Raw genomic sequence first — 24,177 nt, forward strand, 5'->3', positions numbered from 1 at the left:
ACAACAGTAATGAAACTAAACAATTATTTTTATTGGTTTCCCAAAAGTTTTGTTTTTGTCATTTGTGAGGTTTTAGAAATAAACGAATCATATATAAAGGTTCTAAATCCATTGCACTTATCTGCCAAAATAGTAACAATGTATACTAATAAAAAATCTGTAACCAACATTTTTCTGGTAATTTTCGCTTTTCCAGAAATAATTGCTGTTAACATGTATAATTAACCATATGGAGAACGAAAATCGCATTTTTTTAAGTTTTGTTTGTATGTCTGCCTCTCGGTCTGTCTGGATGTTTGTTACCTTTTCACACGATAGTTATTCAACCGATTTCTATAAAAATCGGAATATAAATTAGGTTTGCTCTATCTTAGTTTTTAGGCTCTAAGATATTCAAAATACTTCATTTAAAAGAGGGGTTATAAGGAGGCCTGAATTAAATAAATCGAAGTATCTCGCTTATTATAGATTTTTATGATAAATAGTACATAACAAACGTTTCTCTAATTACGATTTTCGATAAGTTTTATTCCATGCAAAATATTGATAGAACTAATATTTAACGAGATACAAGATTGTAAAAATAACAATACGTTTTATTACCGCGGTCTCAAACTAATAGGATATAATGAAATGTAAACAAATGACTCCGTCTATTTAAGGCGGCCTTGACACAGCAAACGGAGAATATTATTCATTTAACACTATTTCTGCAATGCTTGGAAAAGTGGCATTAGTCAGTTTCCACAAACATTTTATATTAATTTATTGACAACTTGCGGAACATCTACTCGCTTGGGAAAAGAGACATAAGTATTTCTACCATTTCAGTAATTCATACAGAAGAAAATAAAATCGACATAAATCAGTGTGAAGACCGTTTTTTTCCTTCTCCTATAAAATTAACATTTTTGACTTGTGCCACTTTTCCAGAGCACTACAGATTTTATACGGATATATTTGTATTCTATGATGGGAATATATAAATGTTTATCAACATTAATATTCAGAGAATGTTTGTGTGTTTGTATGAAGTAATCTCAGAAGCTACTTAACCGACTTAACCGATTTGGATAGTTCCTTCACTATTTGAAATTGTAGTTTCTCTAGATGGACGGAATGCTATATGAGGACTGAGGAAAGATAACACATAGATCCTTACGCACAGAAAACTTGATATGCTGTCCAAATACTGTACAACTTGATTATTTAAACTCTATTTGGTCCACATAAAAAAACTCCAATTGTATACACTTCAGTTTTTCTTTTGTCCACAGAACATAATAGTATTTTTTTTTTTTTTTTTAGAGTTTTGTCGTAAAAATGAGCAATTTTACTGGACCAAAAATACAGCACATATGGAGTAAAAATTACATAGTGATTTATCTTGAACTAACACATTTACTTCTTTCTTTATTTCAAAACGAATGATGCTCTACATTTGAGGTACAGTATACCAAAATTGTGGCTAGCATCATTCGTTTTGAAATAAAGAAAGAAAGAAATGTGTTAGTTGTATATAAATCACTCTTTTTTACCATTGAGCTCAACAAAGCTGAGTTATTTTAAAAAGTGTCAAGAAATGGCGATCCTGCGCTCATAATTTACACATATTCGTTTCCTGTGTTTCTTAAAACAATATTTATGTACCACATTCATTTTCATTTTTTTTATTTACATAAACAATGATGCACAACCGAGGGAGTTAGCTCAGACAGTAGCGTTTGAGACACGCATTCGGGAGGTCACGGGCTCAAACTCTGTGGCCGATCAATCTGACTGGAGTTCTTCATGGTTTCTTTTGGTAATTTAATAGAAGAGATGTACTCAATCCCCCTATGGGATATCCGTGAAAATTGGGTTTTGGGTTGGGAGATTCTTATGTCATAGATTACGTCATCGTATATAACTTACAGCAGAAGAAAATTTTTCATTTCTTTCCTCTCTCTCTTTTTCCCTACTCCCTATTACTTTTGTGTCTTCCATTACGTACAAATCACAATTAGTTACAAATTACACTTATCTTGGTTTGATCGGGTTTCGATCAACCTTCCATTGCATGCTGTACGTCACAGTACAACAAGATAACCACGGTGCTAAGAGAACAAGTTGATTACGAACTTCTTTACGGTTGTGTTTATTATGTTTTACACAATTCATTTAGAGCACGTACCCTACTAGAAAATATAAATATTCGCTTCCAATTTAATTATGGCTAGAGAGGGCGACCTGCGTGTAATGAGCCACATACACGCATAGATTTACTGGAGATAAGTCTGTACAGACTTATCTGTGGGAGGTATGTAGATGATCGTTCATACACGCTCAGACTTACCTGTTAGACCAGTCATGTCAGTAAGAGCTCGCTGTGAGTGGGTCGCCAGTGGTGAGAACAGTCCTGTTCGCGTGCACAGAGAGAGAGAGAGAGGAAGGGGTGAATACGTCCAGTAGAGCGTCTCGTTTAGGCACAGTGAAAACGTAAACAAAGTGCAGATAACGTGTGGGGGGAGGGAGAGAGCTGTATGACACACACGAGGGATGCACAAGGTTTTAGCTATAACATTTATCGTGGAGCATTAATTGAAATTATATTTTCCAAAAACATACAAAACAAAATAACACAAATTGCATAACGTTATCACATACACAATTTAACAAACAAGCAATTATAACGTTGAACTAATTATTCAATATAACAAATCAAATTTTGATACTTATATGATGTCGTTTTCAAGCAGCATTTGTAACGGTTATGAATTTCATTCTCTGTATGACTAACATAATATCACCGTCTTCTGTGGCCGAATTAACAAAACTACAGTACAGTAATTATGTTTAGGAAATGGTGTTGTCACTTCAGACCAATATACTATACCTACCTAGAATTTATAATGCTGTATTCAACCCTTCTCCGGGCAACCTACTTTTGTAACGTTGATGGGCAAGGAGGGTCCGTCGGACCCACATGCCATTTTAATACTTTGACAGAAGAAAATCATTTTATTGTACACAATATTAATCTTATTTAATAATGATATTATTATTGTAACCAAAGTATCCATAATAATATACATAAATGATATAATTTTAGTCGTTTTTTCATGCGATAAAAGAAACATGTTTAGTGTATGGTCTACAATTTTTTTTTACTTTCGTCGTAAAACTCGCACACATTTACACAAATTTTAGATTTTCTCATTTCTTGCACACACACACACACACTCTCACACGTCATTACTCTCACACACATCATCACTCTCACACGCTCACGCGTTATCACTCACACTCTCACATCATCACTCTTACACGTAATCACTCTCACACATCACTCATAATCATTCTTACAGTTTTTACACACACTGGTCACTTCACTGTGCTCATTACACACAGATTGGCCACAATTGTCACAGCTTTGTTTCTGTTTGCGACTTTTTTCATACTGATACATATGACACCTTTTAGTGCTCTCCTGTGGTTGGAGCGCAGTTGATGGAGAGGCCTACTAGCTCTTGGCATGAAAGGAGCAATGGTCATTGCAGTTTTTTCTGAAGTCCTACTCCAGGTCTTCTTTCAATTTGAGGTAGGATGAGACTTTCAGCAACAGCTACAAGGAACAACCTCCTATAGTTCTGTTTTCCAAGATTCCACGAAGGATGAAGACTCATCCACACAACAAATGCAGTAATTCCACATACATCTGAACGATTCATAAAAATGCAAATGGCCAGCGATTTGTATGTCTCTTGCACGCATATGCATTCACTAATGATCGAGTGTGCCAATATCTCCTTTTCTGCTATTACAGTGAAGAATAATTTGTGGTTTCTTCTCTTCTTCCTAAATGGTTTGTCTGTGGTGCATTGTAGAAAGAACAACAAATACCTTATTTTGGTTTTGGTACATTGAAACCAATGTTACATATTTTGTAAATCCGAAGATGGATAAACACTCCGGCCGTCTTTTATTTAAATGAAACTCAGGAGAGATGAATATATATATTTTTTGTGTACTGTTCCAACTAAGGTGAGACCATTACTGAGGAGATTCTCAGCGAGTTCTTTGTCAGTAAAGTAGTTATCGCAAGTTACATTTCTGTTTGTTCTTTGATAAGACAGTGTTTCTACAACCCTTCGACCTACTCCAGAGTGTACCCTTACACAGTTTTCTTTTCCGGTGTATGGCAGACCATTTAGGGGATAGAAGATTTTGGAGTCACAAGCCCACCATACTTTCATGCCATATTTGTCAGGTTTTGATGGCATGTATTCCTTGAAAGGACATCTACCACGGAATGGAATAAGTTGCTCATCAACCGTTATATCAGTACAAGAAATATAGGCCTAATATTTTTTTAAAATTCGAATTCACATCTTCCCAGACATCTGTAACCAGGGCAAACTTATGCTTCTCACGGCAAATGGATCTTGTTGTTTTGTCATCAAAGCAAGTAAACGCTAGCAAAGATTTGAATCTCTTGAGACCCATGGTCGCTCTAAATACTGGAACACCATACAAACTGCTCCACGGAATGTCATAATTAGTGTAATTTGCTTTGAGGTGTCCTGCAGTTACTAGTAAACCGAAAAATGGCCGCAATTCAGTGTCGTTACAATACTTCCATGGGTGTGCAACATTTCTTTCTAAATACAGCCGCTCAGCCTCTTGATTATTTATCTATGTCACTTATAACTGAATCAGATAAAGATTGAAGGCATCAATAGATTTACCAGGTGAAAGAGTGACTTTATTTATGGACTCTTTGATAATATTGTGAACTCTAGCACGGCCTGTCGGAAAAGGCTGAGAGTTCCACGTGGTGCCATCTTTACCAAAGAAATTAGCAGTTTGAACGAATGCTTCCCCCATATGCTTGTTCTAGACGGTCGACACTAACCTCTTGTGGATCACACTGATGATAACTGCTTTTCTCATTGATAGATAGATCTTCTTCATCAGGGGTTTCAGGATCATATTGTGGCTCTAAATGATGATTACTAACTTCTGATGCTTCACTCTGATGATCAGATTTATCATTATCGGCATTATCGTCTGGCGCGTAGCTAGAATAATCTTTTCTTAGGAGTTCACACCTGTGGAGTAACGGTCAGCGCGTCTGGCCGCGAAACCAGGTGGCCCGGGTTCGAATCCCGGTCGGGGAAAGTTACCTGGTTGAGGTTTTTTCCGGGGTTTTCCCTCAACCCAATACGAGCAAATGCTGGGTAACTTTCGGTGCTGGACCCCGGACTCATTTCACCGGCATTATCACCTTAATTTCATTCAGACGCTAAATAACCTAGATGTTGATACAGCGTCGTAAAATAACCCAATAAAATAAATAAAATAAAATAAAATCTTTTCTTAGGTCAGGTTCTTTAAGCAAATTCTGAATGGATTCTTCACACAAGTACTTACGCTCAGTCTGTCAGAATATTTGACCTAATTACTACTCTTCAGTATAACAGCATAACTAAGAAGCATTCAAATATACTGTAACATCTAAAGACCGTACCTTTGTTTCTTTGACTTTCTTCGGCTTTTCCATAATAATTACTCCCATATAAAAATAAAGTAAAAGTGAGAGATTCAGTCACTCTTTCTATTATAAACTACACCGTATTATGGCTACCATAACTTCACACTGACTTATTTATATTTATTATAACGCATAATTGGTCCATTTTTTAAAAATGTAATTGTAGTTGAGCTTTGGAAATAATTTTGCCAACATTCCATTGCCGTCAGATTATCACTGAATGGTTTGAAAGAGTGAAACCTCGTTACAAAGTGAGAAAAACGAATAAAATATACTATGGTCCAATAGACCCTGCATGCCCGGTTAAGACTTTAAAGAAGTAAAAGTGTTCTAGAACATTTTTGCAAAATACTACAATATTTTCCTTCTCCCTAAATATAAAAGACACAGAAATTAACAAAGTCATGAAATTTCAAGTAGGTAGAAATTATAGTTTTAATTTTATTCACAAAAATAGTAGTGCCAGGGCCCGACGGACCCTGGTTGCCCGGAGAAGGGTAACAATTTAAAAATTTTACTATGGTTATTATTTAATTGTTCAAATACAATTTCGCTCGTAAGTTTGCAATAGAAACAATGCCAATATTTAGTAGCACTTATAGGTACGAAAAAAAATTTTATAAAATGAATCTTAACAAAACTAGGCAAAGACCGCGTTTTACAGATTCTGACATAGAGTCCATTATGTGTATAGTTTGCAGCAGGACTGATATTGAGCACATCACAAAAACTTAGGAAATTGAACTTTCAGGAATAAGGACAAACCCGGATGTTTCTAAATATGTGTGTAAAAGAAAGATATTTGAATTATTTTATTTTTATTTTGAAAAATTTTGTCAACATACAAAAATTTTGAAAAAAGGTGTTGGACTATATTATACTGCGTATTTATTCCTGAATGTCTTGTGTCATTTACAACATAGTAACATTTAAAATTGTTTGTGTTATAATGTGAAATAATTTTTACTATGAATTATTATCAGATATACCTCCAAATAAATATTATATAAAATGATTGTCGAAACATAAATGACCTAAATAAGTGATCTTAGTAGGACTATGTATAATCTAGTATTGATTTAGCCTATATTGTTGTAATAACTTATTCCCTAGACAACGTATACCCCTGACTGACGTTTTCATTTATGCCCACTCAACCCACAGCGCTCGCAAAGTGCTCTCTGATAGACAATAGTTCATAACCTTGCCTGGGTCCATTACATGCCTCTCCTAGTTCACCAAGAAGTCGTAAGAGTTCGTTGAAGTCAGTTATTTCCCATGGAAAAATGCGATCAGTCGAGAAATGCTATTCCTCAATGGTTCTGCGTTCATTTGTTCGCCATTCTGAAATAGTAAATTTGTAGTTTCTTTATTATAACAACTAGGTCTAAAACTTAAAATCGAACACAGAGCGCTCACAAACATTGTTTTATTGGAATATTATTATGCACGGAAAAATATCTGTTTATACATTTTTATAACTTCTAACAGAATGAAAATAGTTCTCAAAATCTGAACCTTCATAGCTTGCTGCCATTTCGCTATAGAGAACTACGAAACGAAACAATGAAATCTCTACCAGATGTGTGTAGTATAATTTGTTTCTGTGTTTACTTTTCCTGCAGCTTAATTTTAAGAGTGCAACAGACTGAAAATTTCAAGTAGTTGCACAAGTCAGGAGGCTTGTCTCATGGCCAAGAGTCTTTATGCTTATCGCCCATACACGAGGAGACTTGATTGTGGATTTAGGTTTGCACAGAGTTACTTCCAGATAAATCTTTGTGTGAATGAGTTCTTTAAGAAACTTTAACGCCTCTAGCTAAATACCACAAATGTCAATATAGGCCATACAACAATAACAATAATTTAACTAACAGTTAGAAGTTAGATATGGAAGCATCGATATCGGACTTGCCAAGTGCCTACTGTGCCAGTCAGAACATTGCGTCCAAAAGGACATAAAATGAATTGGTTTATATAAAAATTGAAAGTAGTATTAAGTTTTGTCGAGATTATAATTTATTTCCTTCAAATAAGAGTCAAAATTACGTATATTGAGGGGCACAAAGAAAATATAGTCCAACCTTCTGATAGAACTGGTACGGTATGTTACGCCTATGTGCAGAAAAAGTACTTCAATCACAGAAATACCTGGTTTGAAAGAACTAAATTGTCAACCATACAAAATATCTCTCTTGTATACTGTTGGCTCCATTCAACCATGTTACAAATCAAAAGTGATGAAACTGGATTAAATACTAATACTGTAATGGACTACTACGGGTTTTGTCGCGAAGTATGTTACGTGATAACTATGCTAAAAACAATTCATGTCCAATTGGTGGTGAAGGTCGCATAGTTGAAATTGATGAATGACGTGATATATTAACAAAAAAATTCCAACATGGTAGATTTTTGTTAAAAGAAAGAAAACAAATTAGGGTAATCGGGAGTATAGACAGAGACAGAGGCGAAAAAGTGTTTCATCACTAGGCCAAATTCAAAAGACTGAAAAATTCTTATTCCCATCATTAAAAAGTATACACTGTATTACCCGATACAAAAATCATAAGTGACGGCTGTAAAGCTTAGCAAAGGCTTAGAAAAAGAAGAATTTATACACGATGTCATGATTCATAAATTAGAATTCTAAGGGAGGTCGATAGTATAGTGTATACCGTACAGCTACTCAAAACGTTGAGACTATGGAAACCGTTAAAAAAAAACAACATAAAAAGAGAAGCCCGTCAGGAAAGAAAGAAGAAATATTTATATTACAATTAATATTGTATCAGTAAACATTGAAAGCTACAATAAAAATGTATGTACACTACCGGTCAAAAATTTTAGATCACCTATCAAAACTATGGATGTGTGGTTAAAACAGGGATTTCGTTCCGAATATTCAATCATATCATAATGCTAGAGAGATGAAATATTTATTTTGTTGGTCTATTTAGTTTTTCCGATGTGTTTGTATATTGAAATAAAGTATATAGTTGTTTTCATAGCTGATCGAAAACTTTTGACCGGTAGTGTGCTTGTATGTAGGCCAAGGCTATGAATCTAATTCCCTCCAACTACACTTTACGTAATTCTTGTTCCGCATATTGTGGATAGATAGCAGGACTTTGGTCCATTTTCTAGTTACACACCACTTCGTCGGGACACGTTGAACATTATGTATATCTGTGGAGAGCTATGTTCTGTACTAGGATGAGTGTATGTGTAACTATTCATGTAAGTATAGTCTATGTGATGATGATGATGATGATGATGATGGTGATGATGATGAAGATGATGATGATGATGAGGGAGGGAGAAGGGGAAAATCGGTGCCGGCGGGTGGCCTACTCCTGTAGCACCAAGGGGGCACCTGTCTTAACGACTTCGTCCGACGGGCGAATCACTATTAACAGTGACTTATGCCTTCTTTTCATATCCACTGCGAAGAGACTTAGGATTTAACCAGGCATATTAGTGCACAATCTAATGGTTAGAAGTTGTGCACTACCACCTCTCCTAGTCCCGAGGTAGAAATTTTACATGCGAATTTCTGACCCAACGGTGATCGAAGCCTGGCCGGCTACTCTGGAGGCAGACACTCTACCACAAAGCTAACTCGGCTGCAAGAAGAATTACGCCGAGCAGAATGTTGAATGTAATCTTGAAGGATATAGCGAGGATATATCCCGGTCACAATGAAACAGATCTCTGTCCAAAAGCGTACACTGGGTTAACAGCAGAAAATGTAGGTAACATGAACGAGAATTGATTTGTGAGCATAGGCCTACTTTGTTTATATAAATCTACATAGGAGATAATTGTATATGTATTTAGAAAAATTATTTTAAATCTATTTTTAGGTTCTCTACAGTTCGTAATGTCGTATGTCATAAGTGTGACGTCATGGGAAGTGTGCTTTCGGTTTATCTATATGTTCAGTACACCGTTTCTATGAAATTATACGATTTTTGTATTGACTTTATTCCTTCACTTCAATCTTCAATTAATGTTTTAACGTCAGCCATCTAACGTTAGATGGCAGCTTGCATCAGCTGATCGCGTGGTCGCCAATATTGGCAACATAGTGCTGTATTTCCAACCACGACCGCCAAACTGTCATGTTCAATCTTTAAAAAAACCTATTCATACTGAATTCCAGATAAGAACAATACTGAGGTGAACAAATATTTTATTCGAAAGTATAGTACGCCGCTGTATACGTAACGCAACGCGATTTGTCATTTTATTACAGTACATGAGATCTTCACGTGCGTTCGGTACAGTATGTTAATATGAAAATCAGATAACACTGATAAACAAGTGGTAGATATCTGACGTGGTGTTTACTGTTTGTAATGCAGTTTTTCATGCTGATTTCAAATCTGAAAACCGTTTTGCTCTATCACGTCAGGTTTTGAAAATATCGACGAAAATATATTTTTACATGGAACACTGTCGAATTTTTTTGTCATTTTTCATTATTTTTAATGTAATGCTGAAAAATTTCGTCGTTTGTGTTCTGTTGCATTAATATACTTTCATTTGTTTCTTTTTTAGTTATTTTCATTGACAATGACAGTGGACGGTGAATATTACGGCATCCAGAGCTTGTACAGAAGTGTTTTTCTACATGTGCGGCTATGTAATAGACAAATCCCATCGGAAGACTTTTACGCCGTTTGCGAAGAAAGCACATGAACTATACTTTGATTCGAAGGTGGATAGTAGTAAATCGTAGGCACCACAGTTCATCTGTTCGATCTGAGCATGCAACTTGCGCTGTTGGTTAAGTAAGGAAAAGAAGAACAACCATCTGGTATTTGGAGTTCCTATGATATGGCGTGAATGAAGCAACCACATCACATACTGTTATTTCTGTTTGGCAAACGTCACTTCTCCAAAACTCGTGCAACTGTAAAGTGACCTGACGTTCCTTCAGTTTCTACATGATCCCGTCACTTGTCCAATACCAACAGCATCTGCAGAATACACAGTTACTGAAGAAACGCAAGAAGAATGTCCTCTTTCATCTCCTGCTAACGACTTAGACTCTGATTAGTACCAACCTGGAGAAGATATTCATTTGATGAATAATGTTAAACTCATACGGGATCGTGCGATCTCATACGGAACCTGTCACTAACGAAAGGTCAAGTTGAACTACTCGGTACGTCTTAAAGAATTTAATTTCCTTGCACAACGAATTCACAGTTTCGGCACAGACAGAAAGAACTTGTGAAGTTCTTTGCAATGAGTGACACTATTTGCTACTCCACGGATGTTCAAGGTCTTATGTCAAGTCTCCGGGTGGAAGACAGCATTGAAACATGGCGACTGTTCATAGACTCGTATAAGACAAGTGTGACGGCAGTATTATTACACAACAGAAACAGAAATGCTTCAGTACTGGTTGGATATTCTACGCATCTGAAAGGGACCTACGAAACCATATCTCTACTTAAAAAAATACGCTGACGCAAGTACAATTGGCGTAGATGTGGTGATTTAAAAGTTATCACATTTCTCATGGGAATGCAGACAGGGTACACCAAGTACTGCTACTTCATCTGCGAGTGGGACAGCAGAGACAGAAAGAACCACTATATAAAGAAAAATTGGCCAGTCACAAACAAGGAAGATCATTGCTGACAGCCACTTCCAAGACTTAATGGGTAATACTCAAAGAGATGCACACGGGTGGCATTGAAGTCAGTCGTAGCCAATTTCCTTCGACGGACTATGTGAATGTTGTTCTGAAGTGCATCAGTGCGTACAGACAGCAACACGTCCCTCAAAATACATACCCTAGACTCACATCTTGATTTCTTCCCCGAGAACCTAGGTTTAGTCAGCGACGAACATGGTGAACGTTTTCATCAGGACATCTCTGTGATTGAGTCACGCTATCATAGTCGATGGGAGTGCAGCGATGTTGGCAGACTACTGCTGGAAGCTTGAGCGCGGCATGACAAATGCTCAGCACAAATGAAATTCTACAGCCAAGAAATTCAAACAAAAAAAAAAAAACACACCTTAAATTAAGAAAGTATATTCTATATATGTACATATGTATTTTACATGTGTATTATGCCTTCAACTATGTTACTATTATAATTATGTGCCATGTGGCGCATTTGCACCATTTTCTTAGCTAAAACCATGTTCATTATTACTCCATGTAGCAATAAATGTTCTACTGAAATTCCTGTCTGTGAGTTGTTAAACATAATGGTTGATGTCGTATATCTCAAGAACGGTGGGTAATAGAGACAAATGGTTTGCATATTCGGAATCAGCATGTTCCATTTGTCTCAGAACGCTTGTTGGATACCAAGATATCCACCGAAAGTGTTTTGTTTTGTTATTCAGTGTAATTAGTTTCCATTACTATGAAGACAGGCAATGAATTCTATAAAGTAACTCACTTTTATAATACCTTGTTGATGACTAGTCCGAGTTTTCCACACAAGAACAATGTGGAAGTAAACATTTGATCATCATCATCACCATCATCATCATCATCATCATCATCATCATCTTTTCAAGTAGTACGCCTAGAGGCCTGTTGCGGTCTCCAACCATCTCTTGTGAGGTCTTCCAATAAGTCTTTTCCCTCGTGGTGTGTAGTGAAGCATCAGTATAGATCAGGTCTGCACAAGGTTTGCGCTCTCCGAGCCGGTTCAGAGCTTGTGAGCGGAATGTAGATATTTGCTGCGCTCTATATAAGGGTGGAGTGCAAGAAGGGGTGATCTCGTACAAAATGTACACAAAAGGAAGTACTAGTACGAGTGTTCATGAAATTAATTCCCGTTCAGTGTTTACAAAACTATCTTTGACTAGTATTAATTAATAAAGAAATATTTATTTTACAGAAATAATAGAAATTTCTATGGGTACTTAAAAATACAATATCATTTTGTTATATTTTTATTTATCAGTACATGAAAACGGGGTTTTATGCTGTTGGCAGCTGAAAGGAACAGTACTGCTCGTAATGAAACATCAGTTACAGATGTTCGATGTCTGCCTTTATTAAAGTTGATTATAGAAAACAGTTGCTCACAAATATAAATGTTAGCCAAACATAGCAATCATTTTCACAGCCAGCCTGTGTAGTCGTGGATATTATTGCTGAGATTCAGTCTCGTAAAACTGAACCAGGCTAGTAGTATTATTCAAACGATCTTTGGCCCATTGGTCCCATTGAAGATCAATAAGTTCGAGCTGTAAATCGTTAAATGTTAAATATCATGTTTTATTTAACGACGCTCGCAACTGCCGAGGTTATATCAGCGTCGCCCGTTTGCCGAAATTTTGTCCCACAGGAGTTCTTTTAAATGCCAGTTAATCTACTGACATGAGCCTGTAGCATCTAGGCACACTAAAATACCATCGACCTGGCCCGGAATCAAACCCGCAACCTCGAGTATAGAAGGCCAGCGCTATATCAACTACGCCAAACAGGCCGACCTGTAAATTGTATGATACTGTTTCAACTAGTGTTGAAGGAATTTATTATGATAACTTTAAATTTCTTTCCAATTAAGACAAGATCTTGGAACCTAGAATTAAATTCATTTTGAATTTCAATTAATATTTGCACATAATCGTTTAACATGACTCCATTACGAGCAGTTCCTATTGTGGGAAAGTGAGCCATATTACCTTCCCGAACTGAGTTACGAAAAGTGTAAATTTACGACTGAAATGTCGTAATTTATTCAACATATCAACAATGAGCTGACCTTTTTCCTGAAGAGAGATAATTAAAATGTTTAAGATTAATAAATTCTAGTGCTGTTGATCGATCAAAATATTTAATCGATTAACTATTTGAATTCAATCGATTAATCGATAGATTAATCGAGTTTTAATAGAGTTGAAAAACGTTTCAATATACTGTAATACACAATTATTATTAAATTTAACTTGTTTATATATATATATATATATATATTGTCTCGTTATATTATAAAACAACTCATTTAAATACTTGCTAACATATTTATTATGAGGCTGATAGTTTATTGTGTCAATTTCTCCGGAAATTTTTGAGACAAACATAAATAACAAAAATTATGAAGACTCACCTAGTTAATACTGCTTCAGCCATGATTTTAAACATGTGAGTGCATTCACATGCTCGGAATTAAGTACCGCTCTACGTTTAGTAACAATGTTCCCTGCATCACTAAACACGAAAAAAAAAAACTTTTTTTTCTGTCAAGCATTTCTCCACGATCGTTCAATTTAAATCCAAACGTTTCACCGAGTTTACCTCTCAAATTCTCATATGACATAATAATGGAGTTTACACTTTTTACAAACCACAGAAAATTGAACTTTTTTCTTTATCAAACTAAACACACAACCTTCATATACAAACTCAGTACAGAAACTACAACTCCTGCAAAAGTACAGCGGTCGAAACAGAAGACTGGCTCATATTGTAATCAAATTACCAGATTTTAGAAAGATAAGACGGTAGTTACGCTCTCACTTGCACACAGTGTAGACATGGCTATTTTATAAAGGATGAGAGGGACGAATCCCAGAAAAGTATGTATTTCACATGCTAGGAAGATGAGCTGACAACAAGGTGGAAGTTTTCTTGGAAAACCATAAAACTTAATAAGGGTTTCGCATTGTGTTTCAACTTTCAATAGATGTAGACTAGGTCACTGTCCTCATATCTCCATCTCTTTCTGAAGTGTTTGTGCAAAGATTTTCTCTACGCTACCTGGTTTACAGTTCGAAAATAACAGTACGAAATTGTGCTTTTAAGTAAGCAATTTCCGAAAGAGAAATATTATCGGAACTTTTAGTATGAGTTTGTATTAATAAAATAATAATTAATATCAACTACAACCGATTAATTTTAATCGACTCGATTATTAGATTAAATATTTTTGATCGATTAATCTTACAAAAGAAATTGATCGATTAATCGATTCGATTAATCGATTAAATCCCACAACACTAATAAATTATAACGTACCCTACCTCATGTAATAATGCAACTTTCAACTCCTGAACCTTTTTACTGCGAACTTCACCAACAAAACCATCGTATCTCTATGTGTGGACTAGTAATAACGCAAAATATTATATTTTTCTCTTTCTTTCAAACTTTTGTGGCAGATAAGTATTGTCTGCAGCTGCTGTGAAATAATAAGCATTTTCCCATGCAATATTGAAAGAAATTGCCTGATGATCACTTTTCCGTCTTTTAGATTCCTCAATTATGTAGCCGTAGACAGGCAAAGTGAAATAAAATTACTAATAACATCCACTACACCAGACAGCAGCGTGGACTATCCTCTGCCTATAACAGGCGTAAGTCATTCCGACGTACCTTTCCGGCGAGCTGTTAGACGGCTCTCCCGCTCCTCGAAGCAGAGGCCACGCTCAATGAGCGCCGTTTGTGCAGGCCTGGTATAGATAGTCTGGTACGCTCCATTCTTTGCACATGCTAAAGCCAGTTTTGTCTGTATTGTTGTAGATATTGTTATTTATAATTCGTCTGTCAGTCATTCGTCTAATGTCAGTGTTCCTTTTGTGATCCAGAAGGCTATATCCAGCATTTTTTTGACGATTTCTACAGCTGTCAATCGTCGGTCATCTTGGAATCGAATAGTCCAATATTAATTGTAAACATTTGATAATTGTATGAAGATAATGTATTACGCAGTCGTCTTCATGCTATAGTAGGGAGCAAAGATATTGGCGGGTCGTACTTAGCACATTTTTGCACGTACCACCCCCTCTCTTCTGACCTGTCCATTGGGATGACTTGACTGGCAGGGTGTCGATGCGTTCGGGTGTAGTTGCTTGCAAGCCAATCGTTGGGTATTGAGAGAGTAGTCATCGTAGCTGTTGTCTGTACATATTCAAACAGTAATTTTCAATACTAACAGTGGAATTGCTTCTGTGCCTAGTTGAGCGACATGTCTAGAAAGGGAGCGGATATGCGGAGCCAAGCGAAAGGAATTATTTATAGTGTTTACGAATACTTAAAAAAAACTTTAATTAATACAACAAATTAAAATTTTCGTAACATGATTGAAATTCTGGTTATTAAGAGAATGAGGAAAACAGGAATTAGGTCACTATAAGTTTAAGTGAAATATTTTAAGATCTGATAGTATATTGGCAATATGCTCATTGCAGTGAAGTAAATCGTTAAAAACCATTGTGTTATTATTGTTATTATTATTATTATTATTATTATTATTATTATTATTATTATTATTATTATTATTATTATTATTATATTATTATTATTAAATTTGCACTGATGGATTTCATTTAATATAGTATTACTAGCCATTGTTAAGTCAATTATATTATATAAAATAAAACCTGGGTACCGACACAATACTATTTACAAATTATTTACATCATCAATACCAGTGATTTTACTCACGGGACTGGCTTCATCTTTTCTTGCAACCCTTGTTTTGTTCAAAAGGTCTCTGGTCACTGCTGTCAGTTGGTCACCTGCTGTGATTCTTCCTGACGAAAGGTCCCTGTTGACTTTCTTTGTCGCATTCCCAGGACCGCTGCCATCATTTTTGGCCTCATTTCTGAACAGCTGGAGCCATTCATCACTACTTCTACTCTTTGTGAAGCGGATGACAATAGGACGCGTCTTCCCTGGCCTGGATGGTATGCGATATGCTACGCTTACATCATGTTGCACCAATTCACTACCGCCTATGACTTCCGATATTTAGTCAATGACTTCATAAGTTGATTGTTCATCGATCTCCGGAACTCCAAATAGCATTATATTGTATCTGCGTATGTACTGCTGCAGATCACGCACTTTCTGTTTGAGATGGTCATTTTCTTGCACTAGCCTCTTCATCTCCTCCTGCGTGGAGTTGAGTTCATGTCTTGTGTGCGCCAATTCCTCTCTAAGACTGTCGAACTTGGAAGATATGAATTCAACTAATTTTCTTAGTTCATTCACCTCAAAATACGAATGCTATTCGATATCAGTATAGTAGTTATATAATCATGTCGCATATTGTATACCAGTAGTTTGTATGATAACAAATGAAGTGTTCACATGTGCTGTTGTTTAATGAAATAATTGTAATACTGCGCATATAAATTACACTAAATACTGACACACAGACAGTGTTTATATATAAACACTATTTCGATGTTACAGACTTTAGGTTACCTAGCGAGGAGTGAAAGATGTTTCGGAAGCGACCCTTCGAAGAACGTTTACAGCTAAAGTAGGGGTGGAACGTGGGTTGGGTTAGTATGAAGGGGTATACCTCCATCCGCCAATATTCCTGCTCCCTACTATAGTGCCTATGCAGTCCACCACGTTACAGCACAAATTCCGATCTCTATAGTGGCAAGTGTTCCTGTTGATTGTTTGCTTCAGTATAATATTAATAATGTTTACATGCTTAGGTACATACAGGAGAGATAACTTTGTAGGCTTAGGAAAAAGCGAGACAAGTCTCGGAATAACGTGCGAAATGGTAGTCCTATAGGTCATGTTAGGTTGTGACGCACATTCTATTTGCATGAAATGCAACAGTACTGCTTAAAGGAAATGTTTACACTTTAGACACTTAATTTTGTGAGAACGTATTTATGATAACTCATATAGGCATTCTGAACGTATCACGAATCTCGCTTTATTATTTCATAGTATATTTCACTTGTAAGTTATCAATGTTATCATAAACAATAAATATCTCGATAGGGAATTGCAAACTAATTTCTAGCGCATACATCAATACTAGCCAATACGAGATCACGTATAATTTGATGTCATAGTATGGGAGGTGATAAAACTTCAGTCTTTTGTTTACCTCGATTTATTCTTATCTAGAATTCAGTAGGTATAGTATAACTCTTAAGAAGGCATTATGGTGCGTTCTAGAGCAGACATGGACACAATTTTCGATTACGTGAGGCACTCGATTCGAAATAGTTTATTTACTAGGAGAGCAGACTGCAGAGTAGGATGGGAAATATAAACTGCTGTGACCTGCGTCACCTTATCGTACCGGTAATCGCTAAGGCGGACAGAGGCGAATTATTAGGAAAGCGCCTGGTTAACGCGAGACTCTCGAAAACTTTTATTCAATTGGGCAAACTAATTCGGTAGCTTTAATCATAAACCTCTTTACTGTTTCTCCGTCGCTGAATTGATTTAAATCGCAGGCGAGAAATTGCATAACTAGCCAATAATATTCCATCACGTTGTCTACGTTTATTTTCTTGAATATTCTGGCGTTTCTCAAGATTACTTAATAGATTTGCACGTTCTCGACTTAAACTCATTTCAGAAAATCATATTTCGTTTTCTACGCACATTTTTTTTTTTTTTATAAAATTCCTTGGTAAATAATACATACAAACAACATTTAATTTCTCGCACCTTTTAATGCATATTTTTATTTTTACTTGGTTATTTAACGATGCTGTATCAACTACGAGGTTATTTAGCGTCGATGGGATTGGTGATAGCGTGATGAGGCCGAGGATTCGCCATAGATTACCTGACATTTGCCTTATGGTTGGGTAAAACGTCGGAAAAAATCCAACCAGGTAATCAGCCCAAGCGGGAGTCGAACCCGCGCCCGAACGCAACTCCGGATCGGCAGGCAAGCGCCTTAGCCGACTGAGCTACGCCGATGATTTTTTAGGGAATAATGTCGTATAACATGTATTAGTGCGTACTAGGCAGACGTGGGAAATTGCGCGTAAAATTAATTTCTACACGATGCGTGAAATACGCGTAAAATGTGTAATTTGCTTAAAATGTAAAAAAAATGTATTAAAATCACAACTTCTAACAAATTAAATAAACAAAGTGTTAAATAATTGTTAATTCGAGCTCCCAGGCTATCAATGTCCGTTACTTGCGGTAATTCATACGTGTTCTTCATATCAAGTGTTATAATATTTTCTATCATATGAAATGATTCGCAGACACCGCACAGTGTTTCCGAATTTTGCTTAGCTAATCGCCACGTTGATACATAAACCAGAGTTTACTCGTATTAGTCATCAAAGCATCCGACGATTTTTTAATTAGTTATTTTACGAAGCTTTTTCGACAGCTATGGTTATATAGTGTCTAAATGAGATGAAGGTGATAATGTCGGCGAAATGAATCCAGGGTCCAATGGCGAACGTTACCCAGCATTTGCTCTTAATGGGTTGAGGGAAAATCCTAGAAAAACCTAAACTAGGTAACTTGTTCCAACCGCTGTCATCGTAGGGCCAATATTAAAAGAGAGAGAGAGAGAGAGAGAGAGAGAGAGAGAGAGAGAGAAAAAAAAAAACAAAAATCTGTTGTCCTTTTGAGAACTCTATGTGCACACTTTCCCAGAGGCGACACCTTTGACTCTTACTACATACTTCTAGATTGTTAGTGATCATATTATAATCTCATACTATAGTCATGCAGGGTGTTAGGTAAAAAGGGTGTAATATTTTGAGACGAGGTAGAATTCATACAAGCAAAATAAAAAGTATAATAAATAGGCTATGCATCCAAAACTTAACATCTTTGAAGAAACAAGGTACGTAGGTAAGCCTATCTTTTCATGCGAGCTCTTTGCTAGTTTCTCTTTAGGTATGTCACATCTATTTACTCTTTAGTGTACTGTATTGCAATAGGAAACAAGAAAATTGCTGACATTAGAAGATAATCATGGTGTTGTTAAAATACTAATTTCACAGTCCTTGTTTTTTTTTTCAAATAAATTAATGTTAGATGTTGTTACAGTAGGCTACGAATTTCACAGTCCTTGTTTCTTCAAAAATATTTATTTTAGTACCCATGTTTATTAGACTTTTTCCTTGTTTTTATGAATAGGCCTACTACCAAAATATTATAATCTTTTTTCTTAACATCTCGTATGTACGTTACATTTCACCACTCATTTTTTTTTTCTTTTCTGTTGCTAATTAAATTATTTAAAATAAATGCTTGCCAATTATATTGTGAAGGATCGGTGAAGCGGAGAATTCCTGCACGGAAATATATTATGTACTTCGGTACATCGCAACAATTATATTGTGATAGCTATTTATTAAAATGAAAATACGCCGCGTATAAAATCGTGTAAAAATTAGTTTTTCGACGAAACGTAAATTACGTTTAACATATACGTAAAATATTTACCATGTAATTTACGCGGTCAAACCTGTCACTACGATTTTTGAGCTTAAGAGACAATGTATACTCTCCCCCTCTAAACAGCAAAAGAACTTTTCCCATTCCAATGACAGTCGTTTTCAGCTCGTACACACTACTTTGATAAGCCATGATTTCGCCACTGTTAGCTGAACATATAACTGTCCACACCAACGAGCTAGGAGTAGAGGGGAAAAGGGAGTAAGGCGCTTATGTAATGCAGAGCGATAAGCATTGCCAAAGCTGGTGAGACACCAATTCTCAAGTGAGACATCTTTGCCCATATATTATGTTCTAGAGTGTTTCTGTTCTTAATAAATTTACTGTTGTGAGCACAGTGAGGAGACGATAATAGGAGATCTACATACTGAATTTCATGCATACACTCTGTCAGTTGCGGCGGAAGAACATTCAAATTTTGAGGGGTTTGGGGTGTCTGCACCAAAAATAGTGGGTCAATGTAAGTGACAGAAATGCACACTACTTCTAAATAAATATTCACACGAAGATATAACAGTTTCAATCATACTGTGCTATTGTACTTCCCGGCTAAGCGAATAATATTGTCATCTATTCCATATTACTGGTTTTGTTGCACTGAAGGCTTTGGATCAAATAAATATATAAATATATATATATATATGTTTTTTTTGTACACAGCATTATATAAGAACTAGTGGTTTGCTGCAAACCAAGTCCATAAGAAGTTCAAATAAAAATTGTTCAGATTTATTTTCAGTGAACAATACCAGACATTTTGAAAGTTATTTGCTTCCATAATAGTGAAACATACTCCCTCTGAATGTTTCTTTTTTGCCAAATACTTTTCCTTGAACCTATCCGTATCCAGTTCTTGAGTTTCAATGCGAAATCGCAAGTAACAATATCAGGACGATCAGCGAGTTTTTCATGTGGGAGTAATGCAATAGCTATTTCAGATCATTGCAGATTGTGGGTGAAAGTTAAGGAAATGTAAGATTTGTCATACTTTGAACAAAAGACTTAGCATCTTGGTATAGCTGCTGCATGTTTCGTGAACTACTCTGAAATGTAGAGGGCAGAATCACTTTTCCCACTACGATATCTTGCTGAGGTGATCAAGAAACTACAAAATCTTGTAGGCCTCTTATTTTATCAGTAAGTAGGCTAATACCTTTTGGTCTTTTTTTAGGAATTGTAATTTTTGCGCTTCCTCAGGACAATTCTGATCTACCAAATACTGCTGGATTAATTTGTGTAACAATGAAAGTTATCCCGTATATTTTCAGTAATATAGGCTATTGTGAGGAATCTATTGCTGAGATGCGGAAAATGAGGCGAATGACATGTCAGAGTTGAAGAATCTTATAATGCGCTATAATAAAATTGTTCATCGTAAATCGTTAGCAGTTTTCCGGGAAATAAACTTACTCATCACGGTAGAAAAAAGTGAAATGGCCTGCTATTTTCCCTACAAAAAATCTGCTTGGCAGCGTTCACAAATCCAATCGATTAAACCAAAGAAATATGAATTAGCTTTGATATAGTTTAAAGACGTAGCTAAAGTAGGAAGCATGACTCAATTAGTACCAAGGAAAATTAGAGAATAAGAATATAAATATCTATAACATATCGTCATTAAATATATGGAAAAAAAACCCACACCACTTGATTAATACCTATAAAAGTATTCCATTTTTAATAACAATATTGTTACCTTACATAAGTTTTATAGTTTTCAGTAATATATTATATGTAGCCGTTACTCAGTAAATTATAGAAATGAAGATCTAATATAAAATATTCTTTCTGTGGGTCTACTTATATAAAACCTCAAAAAGTTTCACTTTCATATCATCAATATAGCATTGTGTATATAATTGCATTAACTATAATAATATTTCATTTTTAATGTAATAATATCATCAAACATTCTTAACTTTTGTAGTTCTTAATATCCAATACACAGCTGTACTCGGAAAACTACAAACAGGGAATCAGACCTGTAAATTATTTTTTATACGTTATCAAGAAATTACACAAATGAAGATCGACATATTGACATTAAGATGTCAGAGAATCTGAGCAGCCTGAACTCTAAATACGTCAGCAATCTGCAGGTCATGGCCTTCGTGTAATAGCCTATTGTTTATTGTAGTATGTGTTTTTTTTATTCTGAAATGCAATTAGTTCTCAAAACTGACGAAAGATGGATTTTGGAAAATAGGAAAATTATGTAGGAAAACTAATGAAAGTTACTATTTTTCTGAAAATCCTTGGCTGCCAAGCTTCAAAATGATTAAAATCCGTTCAGCTGTTTTCCCGTAATTTCTATTACCAGTTCAAATTATATATATATATATATTGCTCGTATATGTATTACAATTTTTAGAAACTGGAAAAAATTAAAAAAAAACGAGCTCTCAAGCCTTCTCATAATAATTCACCATTAAAATAAGTCACACTCACGGACAGGAGAACGCGAATTCGATTATGCGCAATGTTCAAAACACACAGAGATGAGCCTCCCTGGAGAGAAATAAAAAAATAGTTTGCAGCTGCCAAATTACTCTTCAAGGATCGACCACTCTTATAAATTGAGAGAAAGAAGACAGAGGACGGACATTGGAAAGTTTTCTTTTCTCAATCTTATTATCAGGGACTAGAATGCTTTACCTGCAGACTTACTAAAGGCTTTACCAATAACCGAAAGTGTATTAAAAATACGTTTAAGTACTTTATTAATAGACGGTGGTATATTATACACACTATTTAAAGGGTGTAATTGATATTTTGTTATTTGAAGTGCTGTATCAGTGAAGTGTGAGGTGTGTTGTCAGTGAAGTGTGTTGTGTCAGTGAAGTGTGTTTGTGTCAGTGAAGTTTTATAGTTTGTAGTGGCAGTGCAAAATATTTGAACAGTGAAATGTTTTTGAAGTGTTAGTCAAATCAGCGTAGAATCAGTGAAATGTGGCGTAGTTTAGTTTAGTGACTGAGTTGACAGCGAAACGAGTGTATTGCTGAAAGGTACTTGTGCAGATATGAAGATATCATACTCGTGGGTTTAGTTCGAACTTAGGGTTAAGATACAAATCAGATTTACTTTAAATGTTATTTTAAGTGATCGTGTTTCAGTTAATTTAGGGTGCTCCCTGTTATTGTTATTATTATTATTATTATTAATTTATTATTATATGTATTTTTTATTAGTTGTGTTTATTATTAATTGTCATTATTGAGTGTAATTAGTTACTACTGCCACCGGGTATATACCCATTTGCAGTGTAAATACATACATACATACATACATACATACATACATACATACATACATACATGCATGCATGCATGCATGCATACATACATACATACATACATACATACATACATACATACATACATACATACATACATACCTACACACATACATACATTAATACGTGTCTTAGTATGTTCTAATCTGTAAGGATCTCAACATGCAGCACCATATTCCATTACTGGACGAATTAGTGCGAAATATATTAAAACCAAAGAACTACAATACTGAATATGAATTTCATGTTTAGCATAGTTTATTTATTTCACAGGTTTACAAATTCTTTGACATCTTCCAGTAGCCATTTCAAGAATTTATAGCCACTCGCCACTCATTTCTATTCTCCATATCTCCCTCACTCAAAGTTCTAACTATTTCCTCTGTCCAGGTTAAGTTCGGTCTTCCTCTCTCTCTTTCTTCTTCTTCCTGTGAGAATTTTTATATTTTATTGGGTTATTTTACGACGCTGTATCAACATCTAGGTTATTTAGCGTCTGAATGATATGAAGGTGATAATGCCGGTGAAATGAGTCCGGGGTCCAGCACCGAAAGTTACCCAGCATTTGCTCGTATTGGGTTGAGGGAAAACCCCGGAAAAAACCTCAACCAGGTAACTTGCCCCGACCGGGATTCGAACCCGGGCCACCTGGTTTCGCAGCCAGACGCGCTGACCGTTACTCCACAGGTGTGGACTCCTGTGAGAATGCAATCATAAATCTTCGGTAATCTGTCTTCCATCATCCTTTTTATATGGTCAAACCATCTTAACTCTGCTGTTTTAATGTTTTCTACAAGGAATCCTTTCAGCTCCATTTTTTTTCCTTATCACGTTGTTCCTGATTTTTATCTTCTCGAAATCCTTGCAGATCGTCGCCAGACATCCATTTCAGTCGATTGTAATGTTGGCATAGTGTAAGTATAAAATTAAAATTAAAGAATTATAATGCACGAAAACAAATATTTGAAAAGATTTGCTCGGAAGAACAGCACATATAATATTCGAGGTTTTCTGCACAAACTTGGAGGGACACTTAATTCCGTTTGTATTCCACAGTTAATAAGTATGGGACGGCTGAAAATGTAGTATGAAAGTCCTGTGAACATTAACTATTCTTTAAAGAAGAAGAAAAACAGAGCTATTGTATTAGGGGACACTCAAATACAT

This window comes from Periplaneta americana, chromosome 16 (genome assembly GCF_040183065.1).
Source record: "Periplaneta americana isolate PAMFEO1 chromosome 16, P.americana_PAMFEO1_priV1, whole genome shotgun sequence".
In the NCBI taxonomy this organism is placed as follows: domain Eukaryota; kingdom Metazoa; phylum Arthropoda; class Insecta; order Blattodea; family Blattidae; genus Periplaneta; species Periplaneta americana.